At 40.6% G+C, this 19734-nt stretch overlaps 1 pseudogene; it reads left to right on the forward strand.

The window, feature by feature from the left end:
• Positions 1-613: 613 nt before the first annotated feature.
• Positions 614-4805, forward strand: LOC145495359 (E3 ubiquitin-protein ligase TRIM45-like; annotated as a pseudogene).
• The last annotated feature ends 14929 nt before the right edge of the window (positions 4806-19734 follow it).

Consider the following 19734-nt stretch of genomic DNA (forward strand, 5'->3'; position numbering starts at 1 on the left):
AAAGAATAAAACTCCACAAAATAATACGATGGAGAGCCCCAAATTTATAGTCTTTATAAATAATACTTCTTTTTATTTTCATTTGCAATATGTAACAAATAAAAAACCATTCGGTTTCTGTAGCCCTTTGAAAAACTCACACATTTTAGATCACTTTTCGCCACCATTTTACTACTTAAGAAATAAAAAACGTGTACCGTGTTTCTATCAAGTTATAGAAACGAGTGGAAGTTTGGGAGAACGAAAAATGCTGTGGGAACATGAGCCGCAGGCGATCGTTTCCACAGCTTTTTCGAGTTCTCCCAAACTATTACGAGTGTTTCTATAATTCGATAGTAACACGGAGAACATGTTTTCTATTTCTTTTAGAAAACACCGCGACGAAAAAAAGGAAAACAACTTGTTAACATTGATTATCAAAATATAAATTCTCTTTGCTCGCGCCTTCATTACGTCAACAGCTCGTGCTAGGTCTGTTTCAATCGAGTTTTAGTATAAATCTACCTTTCTCTTTTACAATAGGTTCAGTACTAAACCGCACCTGGTCGAAAAACCCCAGGCTCTGACAACTGAGCAGATCAGTGCGGGGCCAATTAATTTAAGTTGTCTACACATGTATCAAGTATTACAGTCAGCAGGCTTCGAAATGTATTTACTCGTGATATTTCACTTTGACTCTGCCTTAGGGGAGGCGGGGGGTGCTCCCTTATATCGGCTATATAGGTATGTCCAGCGTGTGAGGGACATGTTTTTTTTTTTTTTAAAGACATTTTAGTCAGAAGTGGAGTATCGATTTTGGTCATTTTGGTCTCAAACTGGGTATGGTTTTTGCACTCTAGTCTTGAATTAGGTAGGTTTTTTAGAAGAAGCTACTTTTTCCATCATTATCGGTAAGACCAGCCACTAAAGCCATTCACAATACCTTTAACATCATTCTGAACTAGAGAACTACGGCAGGTCTGAAACAGGGTATTAATTTAAGGGTCAGGCCGTAAATAGGTTAGAAAAATCGCAGACTTTGGTCTAAAATAGGGTAAGTGCTTTGGGAAGCGGGCCGCTCAGCCCCGCCAAATTTTTCAGAAATTCAAAGTATTGTGTGTGAGGCTAAATAAAGCTAAGAGGCAAAAGCATTCGACGCATAATTTTTCCATTTCTGTGCGGGGCAGTCCTTCATTCGAATGGATGCGGCACTCTACGTTTCGTTGTCAGTGACGCAGTATATTTTTCTTTTCAAAAACGACACCTCATGTGTGACGGCAGTTGTGCAATTATTCCTCCACTTTCGCTTGAATATTATGAAGCTAGAATACAAATGCTATCGGTGTTTTCATGGAAACCAGCTCTTGAAATGCCGCGGTATATCGAAATACAAATTTTCTTATTTTCAAAAGCGCGCTCTAAGAAGTAAAGCTACTGGAATTGTGGCGGAAAATTCGAGAAATTCAACTAAATCTGGAAATGTCGACACCTACGATATGAAGAAAACCTCACAAAAAAAGCCATTATTGTGCCTATTTTGCAATATACCAACGTTAATTAAAATACAATATGATGAATCAGTTACCTTCCACAATATGTCGTATCTGTAGTATCGTCCAAACGCACCAAATGCGTGTTCTTTTCGCGTAAACAGCCACAGAATAGGGGCGGGTTGTTATTCCTGACAAGTGTTCTGATTGACCAAAATTATGTCGCCGTAGTTGTGATCTTAATCGCATTTAAATCAAGCACGGAAACAGATATCTTCGTTTCTCTAGAATAAATCGTTTCAGTAAGACTTAGGAACATTTAAGTCGCCAACTATTTCTACCTGCGTGACATTTTAATTTCCTTTTCTTTCCGTGTCACGAAATAAAATTTAGTTTCGAGAAGTTACTTTTGCTGAACATGTTTACCTTGTGAATTACAAGCGTTTACCCTGATAACATTCGTGCTCACTATGTCAATAAATCACTCTGAAACGGAAAACAGTATCATTTCTTTGTTGAACTAAACAAAACTAACTGTCCTAACTGCTTCCATCGGCTTAAAATATCGCATTGGTGGTCAAATCGCGTGGTGTGGCGGTGTCTCTACTTCGAAAATATATTTCTTTTTGACTATCACTATCAAGTCCAGTTCGCAGTTTTCTTGTGTAAGATAATACCGAGAAACGAGAGTTTCACTGAAATGTTGCGAATGACACATTTTGTTACGATGCACCGAGTTTTGGCTGAAATTTTGCCGCCGTATTTACATTAAATATTACGAACTTTACTCTGATTGGATATCACAAATCACTATGTACATAGTTCACCCCTGAACTGAAAACAATACCGTTTCGTTTCTGAGGAAACGAAACAAAAAACACGCGATCGTCACGTGATGTCTGCACACAAACAAGCCAAGAACACATCATGGTCTCGAGGTAACAGCAAAATGTCCAGTTTGCTTGGAAACGCTTAAAGATCCCAAGACTTTACCTTGCTTGCACTCATTCCGTCTAATGTGCCTCGATAACTTGGCACGTATTGGTAGAAGACAACATCAAGACGAAATTAGCTGTGTCATTTGTGACACATCGATTCCAATCCCGGAAGAAAACACATTCAGTGATTTTCCCACTTCGTTTCACTTGGATCGATTCAAGGAGATCTTAACTGTGTTTAAAGGACATCAAGCGGCGAAGAAGTGCATGAATTGTAACGAAGGGAAGATGGTAATTTCGTACTGTTTTGTTTGCAAAGATTACCTTTGTTCTTCCTGCGAGAGAGCTCACCGCCGCCTAAGGGTTACCAGGGATCACAGAAATGTTTTGCTTGAGAAAGGACATCTGGAACATCTTTTAGAAGGACCAGTTATGTGCGAACAGGAGGGCCACGAAGGAGAAGACTTACTTCATTACTGCGACGAATGCAACGAATGCATTTGCCCCATCTGTCGTGATGACCGCCATTCGCAACATGATGTAGTTGACATTAAACAAGCTGCTCGAGAAGGAAAGAAGCAACTTGATAAGATTCTGAAGAAAGCGGAAGACGAAATCTCGGCGAGTAAAGATGAGATTCAAAAAAGTGAAGATCTCTTCAAGAGTGGAAAGAAAAAACTTCGCGCAGCCCGTAAGAACGTGAAAGCAATTGTGAAGAAACTGATTGAAAATTTGAAAGAACGCGAGAAAGCAGTGTTGACAAGGTTCAACGACATTTCTAGACATCAACAAAAACGTCACGCAAGAAAACAACGAAAACTGGAGTTGTTCGCAACGCAATTAACAAGCCCAGTGGAACACGGTAAATGTGTTCTGAAAAGAAACATTGTCGTGGAAATTGTGAAAGAACAGAAATCGATTATTGGTCGCTGCAAAGATCTTCTGAATTCGAAAGAAACGGAAGCACTTGTTCTTGCTTTTGTAACTTACGCCGTAGACGAAGAAATATGTCATAGTGTTTTAAATCGTGATCCAGGGCAGTTGATTCTCAGTAACACCGATCCACCACAGACCGAGGCAAGCGGAGACGGTTTAACAGAGCCTGTTGTTGGAAGGGAAACAAAGATTTTAGTTCTCACAAGAGATTCAAAAGGGTAAGAATGTTATCATGAGAACGACCAAGTGAAGGTGAGAATTCAGAGCCCACTGGGTGAAGAATTAGAGACGGAATTCGAAGATGAAAACGATGGCAGATACAAAGTTACGTTTACCCCCAAACTCGCTGGCAAACATGACGTCATGATTAACGTTAATAGACAACCGCTGACTGATAGTCCATGGAGTGTTCAAGTAACTCCACATCAGTACCAAAGAGGGTGTAATCTGGGAACTAAAATTCATGATCAAGAAGAGGGAGAACTTTCATCACTACATTCCTTGTTTCACTGAGACGGAAAACTTGTGTTACCACGAGATGTTGCAATTAGTCAAGTGAATGGAAATATTGCTGTTCTAGATCTTTGTGGAATACAGATGTATGATGCTAAAGGGAAGTGCCTTCGACAGTTTGGAGAAAAGTCATGTTCTCCCAGCAAGAGACTGAAAAGCCCTAAGTCAGTTGCATTTTCCATTTCTGGAGACGTCGTCGTCATTGCTCGTGCGAAAATTACTCTGTGTACCGAGGAGGGACACTTTGTGAAGTATTTTATGAGGCACACAAAGGACCCATATTCGGTGTCAGTGGCACGTGATGGCCGCGTGATCGTGTGTGACAGCAATGATGCTCTTGTTAAAGTGCTCTCACCTGGTGGAGAAGCGTTACTTCAGAGTCTTGGTGATCCATACGAATATGGCTCCCCTTCTTTCGCAATTCATCACCAAGACAGGTTTTTCGTTTCTTATGGGGAAGAACACTGCGTATCAGTTTTTAAGGATGATGGAACTTTCCTCTACGATATTGGCGCTCAGGGGATTTGTGCTGAAAAGCTAAACGCCCCATTGGGGCTCGCTATTGACAAGTTCAACAATTTGATTGTTTGTGACAGTAATGCGGGTCGACTGCAAGCTTTCACACTGGAAGGAAGATATGTTACAACCATCACTGGGTTCGGGTCCCCTCAGTTTGTTGCTGTGTCTAAAGATGGACATATGTATGTAGCCGATGAAGGAAAGAAATGTGTTCATGTCTTGCATTGAACAGCAATGTACATTGTAGTATAAGTCTTCATGTAAACCATGTTGCCATGCAGTTACCCGAAGTAGCAGTTAAAAATTAAAGCTGTAGTCTATAGCTATAGGTTTGGTTTAAGTTTTAATTAATCGGCTGTAAAGTGACGGGCAGTAACATACTTTCAATGCTAAACTTTTCTGAACTTTCACACCATTAAAAGTCATTGGGACCGGTCGTGCTTGAACAGTTCAAAAAGAATGTGTTTGTTTTAACAGTTGCGTAAATGAGAGACTTAGTATACAAAAAGGCAGACTATTGATTTAACACATAGAACTCGGAAAACTCGGCTTGAGTCTCGAAACGGTTAAAAAATCTGGTTTGTCGTATACATACTTGTGTATTTGAATAATTGTTTTTAAGCTGACGATATTTTGTGTTTTATTAGTGATATGCGAGCCGCGTTGTTCTCCACAAATTATATTCAACCAAATTGAAATCAAGGACTATTTTCTAAAAATTTCGATACAAATCTAGGTATGTAGATTATGAAATAGGACGGAAGAGCAGAGAGGGGCGAAGCTAGCAGTGGAACTGTCGTCGTTTGCGAGGTCCCCATGGAACAATGTTGGGACAGAAGGATCCTCTCACCCGACGTGGCGTGACAGAGAGAGGGCCAGAATAGACTAGAGAACAGTAGTGGAGTCACGCCTAAAGGTCACTGAGGTAATGCGACCACCTTTTTGTTACAGCCACTTTGGTATTAGCCCAACCAAAAGCTTAATCAATTTTGTATCTAGTAGCCCCGTTAATACGGCTTCCTTGTAACCGAACAAGTTTCCAACACTTATGTGTTCTTTATAAATTTCCTCACCCCGTCCCCGCCTTCCGGCCCGTACGACGACTATTCGAAAGGCCTGATGAGAAAAAAAATAATTAAGTGGCCCTCTCTTCGCCAATCACAATGAAGTTATTTTTTTTAGTCAGAGTTAGAAATAACGCGGGAGAACTGGATAAACCTGCTAATTACTGATACACGAGCAAAACTTTAACTTCTCGGACATACAAGTAAAATCATACCCCCATCGTCCCACAGGGGAAATGGTTGGCCCCATCAAAATTATTTTGCATGTAGTGAAAAGCCCCCAGCCTGCTGAACTAGAAGAGATGTTATCTTGTTTCTCGTTAAGACGTCGTACTGGAATGATAAATGACGCAGAAAAAGACAAAAAAGTAGTAAATTGATGGAGTTTTAATTTACAATAACAATGGATGTAAAAATGGAAACGTCAACGCTTTTAAAAAGAAGACATTTGGCTTAAGGCGGAGGTACACCCGAAAATTCTGTAAAAGATGGAATTTTTGTTTTTGCCGGAATTTGAATCTTGAGGAATTAAAGTTGTATTTTGAGAAACATTTCCGCGAGTGTAAGTTCAAAGCTCGTTTTCTCAAAACGAGTTATTTTTGCCTTTGAGAAAAGACATTTTGAGAAGGATTTGTCCAATTGAGCTGAAATTTTGAGGATTTGTTGTTCTAAGTAGGTTTTGTGTTTTAAGCATCGAACTTTTCCATCCAGTGCATTTTGTCGAAGTTATACATTCAAATGTATGCTGGTCTATGCCGGATTTTCTGTATCAGATTTGACTGGTCGCCATTTCATGTACTTTTAACTATTTATAAATTTCTATGCTTAAAACAGTAAGCTATTTGTCTTCTTTTAAAAAAATGTAAAAATTATTCATTTTGATCATTTTTGTGGGAGTTATCTTTTCTCAAGTAAGTCCTGGCATTCTTCAGCCGGTGTCAGGTTACAATACAGTTCTAGGGTACAGAATATATTTTCTAACAATCGTTGGTCTTTAACCTTTCTAGAAATGTATACCTTGCCATGGTTTGGAATTAAATCTTAGCCATGAAAAAAGTTTGAAAAAAATGGTGTGTTTTCAGGTGTATCCCCGCTTTAAGCTTCATTTGATAACGCGACTACTATGACTGAAGTCTAATGATAAGGAGAAACACTTGGTAAATCGAAATTTCTGGAAGGAGTGAATGAACAGCTACTGAAATTTCATCATCAGAGAGAAAAGCGCCCTTTCAAACTGGAAAAAATCCTCGCCGGAGGTTTTTAGGATTTACCTCTCTGCAATTGAAAGCTTAAGGGTTGTTGAAGATTGACACTTTCTCAAATGCATTAATAATTCATCAAGTTAAAACAAAGAAAATCACAACCGTGAAGGAGCTTTGGATACCCGCTCTTAATTATCATAGATTTTGACGATTTTACTTCTCTGTTTACTCCTTAGTTTTTGCTGCGCTTGAGAAGATATATCAAACACTCGAGGTAGTGTTTCATCGGCTATCCAAACGCATTTCGTCAAAAATACTCCGCTGCGCGTCGTATTTTCAACTCTCTTCTCGGTGTTTGGATATCCCGATGTAACACTGTCTCTCGTGTTTGATATATTACATCACTCACCCACTTAATGTGTAGCGCCGGTTCTAGGCTTCGAAATGAATCTCAAAAGTCTCAGTGCAGTAGAGCGAAGATGCAAATCTGCAGGTTACAAACGGCATCAATTAATTAAAACCCCTGATTAGAAAAATTTCCTTAAATATCAACAAAACAACAATGTAAATACAATAAGCATAAAATATATAGACTCGAGAATGTTTGCTAATTCAACAAAAAGTTGGTACGATTGAAATCAGCTGGGAGTGTTTCTAATCTTCGTATTTCTAGCATTTTCTTTAATGTGCACTTCTTTTACAACTTTACTTGTAGACGTATTGCATGAAGAATGCACCCTCTTGAAGAATTAAGTGTGTTATTGCAGTTCAAAAGCGTGTTGAATGCCATTGCTAGAAACGGGCGAACTGAGCCACTTGTCTGCATGGGTAAATATTTGAATCTATTTTTTTATTAGTTAGGTTCTAGTAAGAGGTCATGCATCACGGGGATCATTTGCAGTACAATCTGGGGATCATTTACGGGCCTGTACAGTAGTCCTAGACAATAGCCTGTCACATAAATTTTTGACTTTGGGGGATGTTACTTTGCTTTTTATCAAAAATTGCCCCTAAAATTATTAAATTGAGCGGCAATTAAAAAAAGAAAAAGAAAAAGAAAAAAAAAAACACTAGATAATTTTTTTAGACCGTGGACATCAATGAGATTAATCCATATTCAACGTAATCCCAGAGTTTCAAATTAATTGAAACATTTTAAAGCTGCTAATTTTCAGAGTCAACCCAAGAAAATATTGGGCTGATTTTCACTCCCGTTGTTTGTTGCCTTCATTATAATTTTCTTTTGTCTCGAATCACCATGCTATTGTACATTTCTGTATATCATGAATTCATAAAACGCGGGATCGTTTTCCGTCGATTTTCCGGAAGCATACTAAAGTTTGCGAATAATTAGATGTTATAAGATTCATTTAAGACCAGAAAACCATTTAGACAAGTCTTGAAGACATATAGTTTGGAACAACATTTAAAACAGCTTTGTTTTTGTTGTATTTTGACACCTTGAAACTTCACTCGCAATTTTCTCGAAAACGCTCCAATAAAATCGAATCGAGCCACCTTAAACTTGAGGTGTTAAATTAGTTGGCTATTTTTATTTTGTCGGTGATCTAGACGAACCGGATGTTTAAATCGAGACCCGAGGAAGTACTTTTCCTCTTTGTTTTTAACTGAACTTCTTTTCCACGGGTCTAGCGTTTGTTGTATTTTTTGACGGCTGGCTTAGGTCTCAAAAATATCCACATCAAAGAAAGTGCTTTTTGATAGTGCTCGCAGCACGAAAGAAATGATCCAGAAAGATGAAATTTGAGAACAGACGTCTGCTTTTATTTGAATTGTCCTTTTCTTTTTCAGCATGTTATTTACTACTTTCCGTTGCCACTCTCTATGGCATAAGCCTCCATCACCGAGTAATGCTCATGCAATATAAAGTATAAACTATGTTTTTCTCGTGTTTTTTTTTCCGTTAAACGGAGAGAGAATTCAGAAGTTGCAATTTTTACCTGTAGTCGCTACGAGCGTGGCACCTCTCAATTAAAACATATGCATGTTTCTGTTTTAGAACACTGCTAGTCAAATTAAATTCTTATTGAATATGACAAGTTTCAGATCGACTTATGTTAATTGAGGACGCGAACTTGCAATTGAAGGATGGATAAACTATTTTATCCACACAAGTCTGAACTTTATTCTATACGAAAAAGCCAAGAAATTCACGAAAATCGATTGTAAACTCAATAAACTAAACAGCTGGTAGGCGGTTTGTTGACATATTGAAAGAATGCGCAGAATTATTCATCCAGTATAAGAGCCAGATATTTGACTTTATTATATGGAGAAGAGTGTTTTACTGGGAACTAAACCACTCGTAGATTCCATACGCCACTTCATCCGGGACCCGAGTGGCGTATTTTCCGTATGTGACCTTTGTGAGTGTCGTATCGTTCAATGACGTCACGATTCCCGCCTTTTGCTTTTGTTGAATTGGTTTCTCCATATAATAAAAAGAACATTACACGTTGGCTCGAAGATATGAATTTTATGTTCTCGTGGCAAGAACAATATCTCACTCGTTCGCTTCGCTCACTCGTGAGATATTGTTCTTGCCACGAGAACATAAAATTCATATCTTCGAGCCACCGTGTAATATCCTCTATATATGATCGTCAGCAAACATTGCATCTAACTTGAACTAAAATGCTACTAACTATGAGAAGTTTTGGTGGCATAAGTTAATTAGTAGGCGATTGAAAAAGCGCTCGCTCGATAGACCAATCAATTGAACAATTCGATATATAATTATACAACGTGGTAAAACGTTTAGCAAAAGTAACAACCTTTATAAGATATAGTCCTGTTTAAAATTATTTATGTAAGTTTTTCCCATACGGTAGCCTATAAAACGTGGACAAAATGTTCCTTGATTACCTTCCAAACCATTGCCTATTAAGGAAAATTGACGTATATTGCCACACTTATTTGTGTTTACACTATCTGTCATACACAATAATTAATCTAAAATGAACAAGAGCCTTTAATAACCATTAATATCATATCAGGTAAAGTCATCTGCATTCTATACCTCTCGATAGATGACTCAGGGATGTCTGTTTATGGCATTTAGTCCCATCCCTCTCTCCGCCCCTAATTCACTTTTCTCCAGCTGCTATCAGCTTATTACGCTACTGTCGTGTTTTTGGGTATGTTTATATCTTCCCTCTTTCCTGTTTGCTGCGATTATTTTATTGCTTGAGGTTCCCATGGAATATTCAGGTGAGCATGATGTTTCTTTATATCACAAGCATCATGATGCATAGGCACAGAAAGTTTTCTCTGGTTTGAATTAAATTGTAGAATTACAAGTGGAAGCTTAGGAAAGCAAGAAATGTTATGAGAAGCGACTGTTTCAACAATTTTTCCGTGTTCTCCTAAACTTGCACAAGTCATAGCAACACAGCTTTTATTTCGTGTTATTCTTTAAGCATTTCTTGGGTATCTTTCTTCTCCGATTATAAAATTTGCGGCCACGTTTTTTGGAGCATATCATTTATCTGTGTCGCAAGTTTCTGTAAAGCGAAACACAAAGTAATAGAGAAATAGAATATAAAAGTTTTTAATATCAAAGACATGAAAACTTAAAATTTCAAGGTTTTAAACACAGAGCGATCCTATAAAAGGCAAGGTCACGCCACCTTTGAAGCATTTTGTTGGCTTTTTGTGTAATGGTGGAAAGCCGAAATAACGGTCGCACAACAGAAGAAGTCGTGGAGATTATAGCGTTTTTTTTCCGTTAAAACAACGGAGTCATTTACGTAGAATAATATAAGGTAAATAATAAAAATACATTGAAAATAAAACTTATATTAACACTTTAGAAGATACCTTTGGAAGAACAAAAACGATGAATTATCTTCGTCACTTCACGGAACATTCAAATTTCGCCGCTAACTAAAATAACAAAGCTGATGCCTGCGATCAATGAGCTATCGGTTTCCATTTATCTCAGCATGCCGAGAACGAAGAAAAATCTCGTAAGAGGTGACTTTCGTTAGCCTGTGAGTACAGACGGATTTTGGTGGGATATTCAAACTCATTCAAATTTATGAGCGTTATGATGGTGCATGCAAACAAAATGCAAATTGAACAACGTTGAGTTATTCCTCAAACCATTCTGTATTCAGAGTAAAGAAATTAGAAACAAAAAAGTGAGATTTCTCCTGAATATTGACGTTAGAGAGGGGAAGGAAGACTCATGGCTGAATGCAATAAAGACAAAATTTGAGTTTGTAAAAGGCCGACTGAATTTTAGCAGCAAGACGGTACAACAGCAGCCAATGTTCACCTTGTGGAATCTCTTTCAGATACCTGGCTGAAGAATAACCCTATTACCGTAGATATAACATATTACCTTCGTAGTCTGCTTGTACCTGAGGGTTTTACTAGTTTTCGTTTCCAAACTTATTTCTCAGCCGCGTTAGTCCTCGAAGGAGCAAAGACACCTGGCATCAAAAGAACTAGACACGGCATTTTATAAATTTGAGTGAACAGCTCGAATTCATACGATAGGCTTTCGCAAGTGGAGGAACAAAAATTATGAAGTCGAAATTAAAAAAAGTCAATTTTCTTTGTAAACTCTTCTTTTGAAGCTATCGTTCATTTAGTTCAAAAGGCATTGCTTACGTGTAAAATAAAACAGAAAATTACACCCGTCGCTCTCCGGAATTTTATGGCAACGCGCTAAAATTAGACCTGAGTGAATAAGCCAATCAAATGGGAGCGTTGGTCATCCGTTGGGATTTGTGATTGGCAGGCTGAAAACTTCAGCCTCCTTATTGCGTTCGTAGAACGCAGTCCTAATGTAGACTTGAGTCAAGTTTCATGGGACGGTGGATCTTGGATCTTTCGACACCGATTTGGCCGCGCCGTAGCAGGGGCAAAAACGAATGACATCATCGCCAAACCATGTGCTGTATGTCCATCCAATAGCCGTGTCCATCTGCTACGCCATTCTTGTTCTCTTTTGTGGTTTCTTTCGTTGTTTTCGATGTTTTGGAGTCTTCTTTGAACTGGTTTTTCACTCTGATTAAATTCGACAAAAAAGGGAATGCAGTCCCACTGTAGGGCTTGCGGCGACTGGCAAATTCCAAAACGAGACGAAACAAAACGAGCTCTAGGCGTGTCGCGACAAGCTAGTGGGTGGGACTACTTTACAGGTCGTCTTCAAGGATAGACAAGTAAACCACGGAAAACCAAAGTTGACGGTTATCGACGATTTATTGCATCAAAGTAAACGATCGTAAACTGAAATAACAATATGTAACGAATTTCTATCAATTTAGCGGAAAGGTTGCGTAACAAATAGTCAAAACTTACACGAGACAAACTACCGATTGGGAATCGATAACATAACGAAATTGAATAATACAACACATCAAAAAATAGCCAGCGTAAATACCACGCTAAGATACTAAATAAGATTCGATCACAGAAATACACAACAAAAAGAACTGATTAACAGCTCAATGCTTTCGAACCTAAAAGGTGGGCGTTCACTCTAGTAAGGTTAAGAACATTTTCTAATTTAGACGATCATAAATCGATTAACATTGTACAGATGTTTCTTTGTATTCCTTCGCCCATAGCTATAAAAATGTAACTTAATCAAAATGACAAAGGTACTCACATATCGGTCCCGCTTGAACCAAGGGTTAGGAAATCAAAAAAATCAAGAGTTCAAGGTTGACAAGGCCACGCGAGAAGGAACGAAAAACTACTTTAAAAGGACGCTAACTCAGCTTTTATATGCGCGTGGTGACGCTTAAAGGTCTGATTACAAAACCAATAAAAAAGAAGTAAACATTGTAACTACGTTCGTAACTAAGATAAACAGACAATTATTAACTAATCATGATTGGCCTGGCTACTAAGTAGTGTCCTTAACACCCAGTGCAGACTAGAGTGATATGTTTTGGCCGGGAGAAAACAAATTACATCATCGCAAAGCACGTGTAAACAAGATTGTTTGCTTTTTAGATCGATCGTTCGCGATCGCTTGTTTGTTGTTTTGATTCTGGACCGTGAGTGGCCTCTTTTGTCAGGATGTCACATTCACAGTCCAAAGGGAGTAAATCGACTCCTAAATTCAGCAATAAAGATTCTGACTCGGAAAAGAAAGAAAGTGAAGAAGACGAGTCAGACAAAGACAAATTCGACTCGAACGATTTTGACAGATTGTTCAAAGGAATCAAGAAACCCGCCTTAATCGTCTTCAGCGGAGATAAAGACCTTTATCACGAATGGAAAGTGCAATTTGAAATATTCGTGGATGGGATGAAAGTACCAGCTAAAACCAAGATAATGATGTTGAAAAATTCTCTATCTGGCAAGCCGTTACGAGTTGTGGAACGGTTACGTTACACATCTAGACAATATCAAACTGCCTTGGAAAAACTTGATCAGAAGTACGGAGGTGAAAAGCGACTTTTGCAACGTTACCTCGAAGCCAGTTTGCGTGCGTCTCCTGTCGAGGAGACTAACCTAAAGGAGTTGGAGATTTTCTCGGATCGCTTAACTGACGTTGTGGTTAAGCTTGAGAATAGCGACCAGCATCAAGAGCTCGCAGGAGTATCTCAACTTACATTGCAGTGCAACGAAAGTTATCAGGGTCTCTTCATAACGCGTACCAAGAGTGGTTGCACAGGAAGCCCAGGAAGGATGGATTGTCCGTATTTTCTAAATAGTTACAGAAGCAAGTTGTTTATCGTATGGACGTCGAAGAAGTTAAGGAGAGAACAAAGAAAAAGAAAGAAGATATATCGAGTCAAAGAAACACAAGCGTGAGAAAGGAGCAGTTCACAACGTTACTAGAGAGCCCACACCCAAGTGTGCTGTGTGCCATGGATCTCACTAAGTAAACTCATGCAAGAACTGGGGTGAAACATCCATTGCGAATAGATGGGAAATCGCAAAAAAGAATGAACTTTGTTATCGTTGTTTGAGATCAGGCCATCGAGGGAAGAATGGTCCGGAAAGCAATCGCTGTGGTACCAATGATTGTAGAAGCACCTATATCACTTCCATCTGCACTTCGAACGTCGATCTAATCCGCGTGAACGTGTAGACGCTGCTGGAGAGACACGAAGCGCTTTCGGCGACTCTGAGTCTGCAGGGGATGTTGTAAGAAAGTCTCGCTGACGTTAAAGAGTCTCAATGGGGAGACCCAATCTACTGTTGAAGGATGGACACTGAACGATATGTGTCAAGACTTGTCTCAGTCCAGACTGGAATCAACACAAAGTCAAATGGGAACACCTTAAGAATATTCCATTTCCTATAGCCCCTGGAAGGAAAACTATTGACATTCTGATCGGATCAGACCATCCTGAGCTTACGCTAGCCTTAACAGAATGTTACGGTCCAATTGGAGCGGTGCAAACGCCGTTGGGGTGGACCTGTGTTGTACGTTTGCCCGCCCTTTCTTCAGCAGAGAAACGTTTGTTTCCTTAAGAGAAAAACCTCCTCAAGAAGCCAGATGTTGCGAGACGTTACAAAGAAGAAATGAATGCGAATGTCGAGAAGGGCTACGTTCGGAATTTAGAAAATAACGAGGCAGAAGAAGGTCCAAGCTGGTTCCTCCCACACTTTCCAGTCATTAGTGAAGATAGAGAGACCACCAAAGTACGCATAGTATTTGACTCGGCTGCACGTTGCAAGGGCGTTTCCTTGAATGACGCGATGCTTACCAGGCCTAAACTTTAACGAGATATCCTGGGGATAATTTTCCGATTTAGACTGAGACCTGTCGCCCTAGTAGCGGACATCAAGGAAATGTTTTCTCAGGTTGTCCTCGCTGAGAAAGACCGCAAGTATCACAGACTGTTATGGAGAGATCGCGATACCACAAGCCCTGTGGATGTCTATGAAGCAGTCTGTTTAACGTTTGGAGACAGCATCCCGTTATCTCGCCCAGTTCGTACTTCGCAGCCACACCCTAGACTCTAAAGAGAACTACCCAGCAGTAGCTATGGTCCTGCTCCGAGATATGTACATGGATGATATCTTTCACTCAGAGGAAACTGTACAAGACGCCGTTCTCGTCCGTCAAGATTTGACAAAGGTCCTGGATGGCGCCGGTTTCCGTGCCCAAAAGTGGTGTAGTAATCGAACAGAGGTGCTAGAAGAAATCCAATAAGAGGATCAAGCAACTGGAGTAAAGTTTGACGACTCAGAACTTCCGAGTGTCAAGACATTAGGAGTCCACTGGAATGCGAATGAAGATGTTTTCACGTTTATTGTCAAAGAAATCAACCCGTCCTTTTACACGAAGCGAGGAGTGTGTAGTCGTATTGCTACACTGTTTGATCCATTGCAGTTCTTGGCGTCATACATCATCAGAGCAAAAATGGCATTACAAGAAGCCTGGTTGCGTGGTCTTGAATGGGATGAAGAGTTTCCTGACGATTTAAAGTTGACTACTCATCAGTGGGCCAAACGGTTGCCAGAAGCTCCACAGGTCAAAATCCCAAGTTGCTATCGACATTACGAGGAAGTAGTAGAAGACGTCTCACTTCATACATTCGTTGACGCGTCACGACTAGGCTATGCGGCAGTAAGCTACGCCAAATACGGACACGTGAGTGGACAGATCTCAGTTGCCCTGGTAACAGCCAAAGCAAGAATAACACCGATTAAATTCGTCAGCATCCCACGCCTTGGGTTAGTTGGCAGCAGTACTCGGAGTGCAGTTAGCTGCAACGGTCTCTGAGAAGCTAGAAATTCCGCTAGGTCGACACACCCTGTGGACGAACAGTATGGACGTAATCTACTGAATCCAGGGTCACTCAAGACGACTGAAATCGTTTGTTGCTAATCGAAAAGCCGACATTCAACGGAAATCGGACCCACCTCAGTGGCGACATATACCAGGAAAACAAAACCCCGCTGACGACGCAACGAGAGGTCTGGACCTGAAAAACCTATCCGCTGAAAGTCGCTGGTTCCAGGGACCTGCCTTTCTACATGAGGGGAGACATCCTGGCCTCTAGAAAGTCGCCTGCGTTTGAGTGATTGCAGTGAGGAAGGTAAACAAGAGCTGGCTAAAATCAACCTCGTTTCAATGCAAGCAGTCCCTGTACTTGTTTGACATCGAGAGGTTTTCTTCCTTCCGCCGATTGTTAGGAGTTACAGCTTGGACCAAGAGATTCATTTCCAAAAGGAAAGGAGCAAGTCATCAGAAAAGCCAAGAGACCGGAAACAAGCAAACGACTCACTGGAAAAAGTCCTAGATCTGAAGGAAATCAGTAACGAAGAGAGGTACTGGGTTCGAGCAACTCAAAGAGAACGCTTTTCGGTGGAATTGACAACCGTGAGAGGAGGAGGAAGTGACTTGACAAGCAGTCCGCTGTGGAGATTGTCACCATTTGTGGACAGTGATGGAATCCTACGTGTCGGCAGGAGCCCAGAAATGTCCAATCTACCTTACAATGCCAAACACCCTGTCATATCACATTACCGAAGAAACGTCACATCTCAAAACTTGTCATCGCCCACATCCATAATCAAGGTCATCATAACCTCGGAGTGAACTTTACGCTTGCGTAATTATTAGGACAGAAATACTGGATTGTCAATGGGAGAGAAACAATTAAGCGATGGAAACGAGATTGTAATCTCTGCAAACTTGGAAGAAAACGCAGAGGTGAACAAATCATGGCACCCCTACCTCAAGCCAGACTTGGCAAATCATTGCGATGTTTTGCTCATTGTGGAGTCGATTTTGCTGGCGCTTTTGTCATTAAGCTGACGAGAAGGGTGACTGCAAAGCGTTATCTGTGTCTGTTTACCTGTGTGAGCACACGAGCTGTTTCTCTAGAAATAGCTTACTCACTGGATACAGCCAGCTTCCTTAATGCATTTTCCAGAATGGTCGCCAGACGTGGAAAGCCGGAGGTAATGATTAGTGACAATGGCACGAACTTCCCGTCAAGTGATAGAGAATTGCGTGACCTAGTCTCGACTCTGGATCAATCTCGGATCAAAGAACAGGTAGTTCATGACGCAAACCAGTGGCGATTTACCTTTCCCCTCCCCTCACCCCCGCTCCCTCTTCCCCGGTGGATCGCATCATGGAGGAATTTTCGAAGCCCTCTTAAAGTCTGCTACAAAAGCTTTATGTGTAATGCTTGGAGAGTCCAGAACTACGAATGAAGAGCTACTGACCGCGGTGGTCGAAGTAGAAAGAATTTTGAATTCCCGCCCGCTCAGTTATTGTCGCAGCGATCCCAACGATGAGCATGTTTTAACATCAAACCATTTCCTTTACGGCCAAATGGCTGGACAACTTGCACCCAGGGTCATCGATGACATTGCATTCAACCCCAGAAATCGACGGCGGTTTACACAAGATATCATCACCAAGTGCTGGAGAAGACTGATGAAGAAATACCTGTCGACCCTGAACACTCGAAACAAATGCGTTGAGGAGAAACGCAACATTGATCCCGGTGATTTGGTCCTGATGGTGGATCCCAGCAACCCACGAGGGCATTGGCCTTTGAGTCGAATTCAAGAGGTTTTTCCTGGACCTGACCCAACTTTTGCATTTGACGACTGATTGGAATACTTTACCAGATGGAATTAGGAACAGTTCCAACATTTTCAACTTTGAAAGGGCGCCTCAGAGTATTTCTTGAGTTTATTTTATAATTTATACATTCTTAACTTAAACTTTATGAATGTAGAATGACTAACGTTTTTAGACTTTTAACTTTTAGCTTTATTGGTATGCAGGACCCCTCTGAAAACCTTTGGACGCAAAACTCTTATACTCTTGGCGTGTTTTTCTTTAATCACACGTAGCAACTGACACGGTTGACTCCTCCCCCTCCACAAGAATCTTTGACAGGCTTTCTTCCAGCTAATTTGATAATCATTTCTCTGCAGAAATGGTGATTAACAAGTAAAAGGCAACAGATTGTGATACAAAAAAGACTTCTACGTCATGAAAATGCTCTTCTTAGTGCTCGTGCTCTTGTTGAATGATAAGGAAGGTTCTCACGCAACACAAGGTAAGCAGACATATTGTGTCGATTTGCCATCTTTTCTAATTGTCGTAGTCGATCGTAACAGATGTAACGGGAGAGGAGGAGTCGTGGCGTGAAAAAATTTAACATCAAATGAAAGAAATGTAGTAATAGACAGCTTCGAACGACTAGTACATTATAGTAAAACTGATTAATCGGTCTCGAACTCCACTCGTGACAGCTGACTCAGGATGCGCCCTTGTAAACTACGCCGCTCGATTTCGCGCTCTCGGCTACGCCGCGCGCACTTATGCTCCAACTTGAGCCTGTTCGTCGGCTATCATGCGATGGAAATCGCGAGCTCATAATCTAATTCTTAAGGTTACACAATACCTTGAGAGTGCCACTTCTGTCGAGTTTTTCTTGTTAAGCAAAACAAAAAGGTCGCTATAAAATCTAACATTTCCGAGAAAATGAAAGTAAAACGTTAAGAGGTTGTCTCTGTAAAAACCGACCACTGATTTTACTTCGAAAATTCGCTTTTTCTCATAAGCTAGGATTTCGAAGCCCTGACCTAGTCAATCACTAAAATGAGTTTTATTTGATTCAAAATTCTAATTGAAGTTTTCTAGGATTGATTGAAGTTCGGTCAGCTCGACACAAGTTGCATGCCTGTCGAAACTGGAAAAATAGCACAAATTGCCGGCGCCCTAAAAAAAATAATATTCGCTCAAAAGTCCCAATTCTTTTTTTCAACTATAGATATATCATAGCAGTTTGTTTAGCCATGTTGCAATTATAATTCAATGTTGTTCCCTCAACGGTTAAAAGAAGATTTTCCACCCGTTTTGAACCAAACGCGAAAATAGCTCTACTTTGAAGAACCCAGAAACTGCAAGGGACCGCATACGATAAACGCTGCCAACGTAGGATTTACATGAGATCTGATACATGAGATCTACATGAGTTTCTGGTTTCTCATTTATGTATTTTCGGACCGTAGGTCTTTTCAGATCCGATACGCTGCGTTTATAAAGCATGGTACTGGCCATGCGGTTGAATGTTTAATGTTTAGGCTGGCCTTGTCCAGCCACATTTATTCTTTTGCTTTTCGAGACACCAATCTCGACACTTTGTCTCCTTGCGCCCCGAAACACGTGATGTGGCAACGCGTGTTTCGGGGCGCATGTGAGTTCAAAGTACGGAACTTGATATAGTGAACGGGTCATTTTGCAATTTATGTGCGTTGGTTAATTGGGCTGGCGTTACATATCTTCGCTACACAGTGCAGACGAGCCCCAAGAAGGGCGAAACAGCTGTCCACCGTAGCGATCGTACTTTATCGGTTCTTGTCATGTTGGTGTCTCGAAACGTTTTTCACGTAGTATCAGCCTTGTAGTGTATTGTTTGTCTCCCTACTTTGAAGGCACGTTTTAAAAATGTGGCACCTGTTTGAAACTGCTGAACTAGTGATATTATCTGAAGTGAATTAAAGTGTTCTGGAAAACGTTTCAAGTGAAAAGGGGATTGTTACTACGAGCGCGAAAGCCGGGGCAGGCAGGGGGCAGACGCAGGAGTTGAAATGGGAAAATTCTCCCGCTCGCGGTAGGTAGCTCATTACGCACCCTTAAAGTTTCATTTTTGGGTCGAACGCTGCTGAGCAAAGACATGAAGGCATCTGCGTCCAATGACCATCGCGCTAATCTCTGCGTTTGAGTAAGGGAAGCTGTAGCAACGTAGTCGGACCAGCAGAGTGGTCGTGATTTTTTTCTGTATAGTACAAAGAAGGATTTAGTGAATATAACAAATGTTCGCGTGTGATGTTAACAGGAATGGAAGGTTTGATTACCGGAGATGATCAAGCATGGGTCTACGCCAATGGAAGATACCTAGGAAGGGACAATGGAAGATATAAAGTTCCTCCGAGGTAATAAGATAACTTGTGTAAAGGAAAGGTCTTGCACACGAACCAAGTGGCCCATCAGGCCATATAGCATGAGGCGACTAGGAGTATTTCTCCTCCACTTGGATAGGATGCTAGTTCATCGCAGGGTTACCCCCAGCATTAAATTCAAATTCGCCGGTACTCTTTTGAACACCTAGGTAGAGAGGCA

This window comes from Orbicella franksi, chromosome 1 (genome assembly GCF_964199315.1).
Source record: "Orbicella franksi chromosome 1, jaOrbFran1.1, whole genome shotgun sequence".
NCBI lineage: Eukaryota > Metazoa > Cnidaria > Anthozoa > Scleractinia > Merulinidae > Orbicella > Orbicella franksi.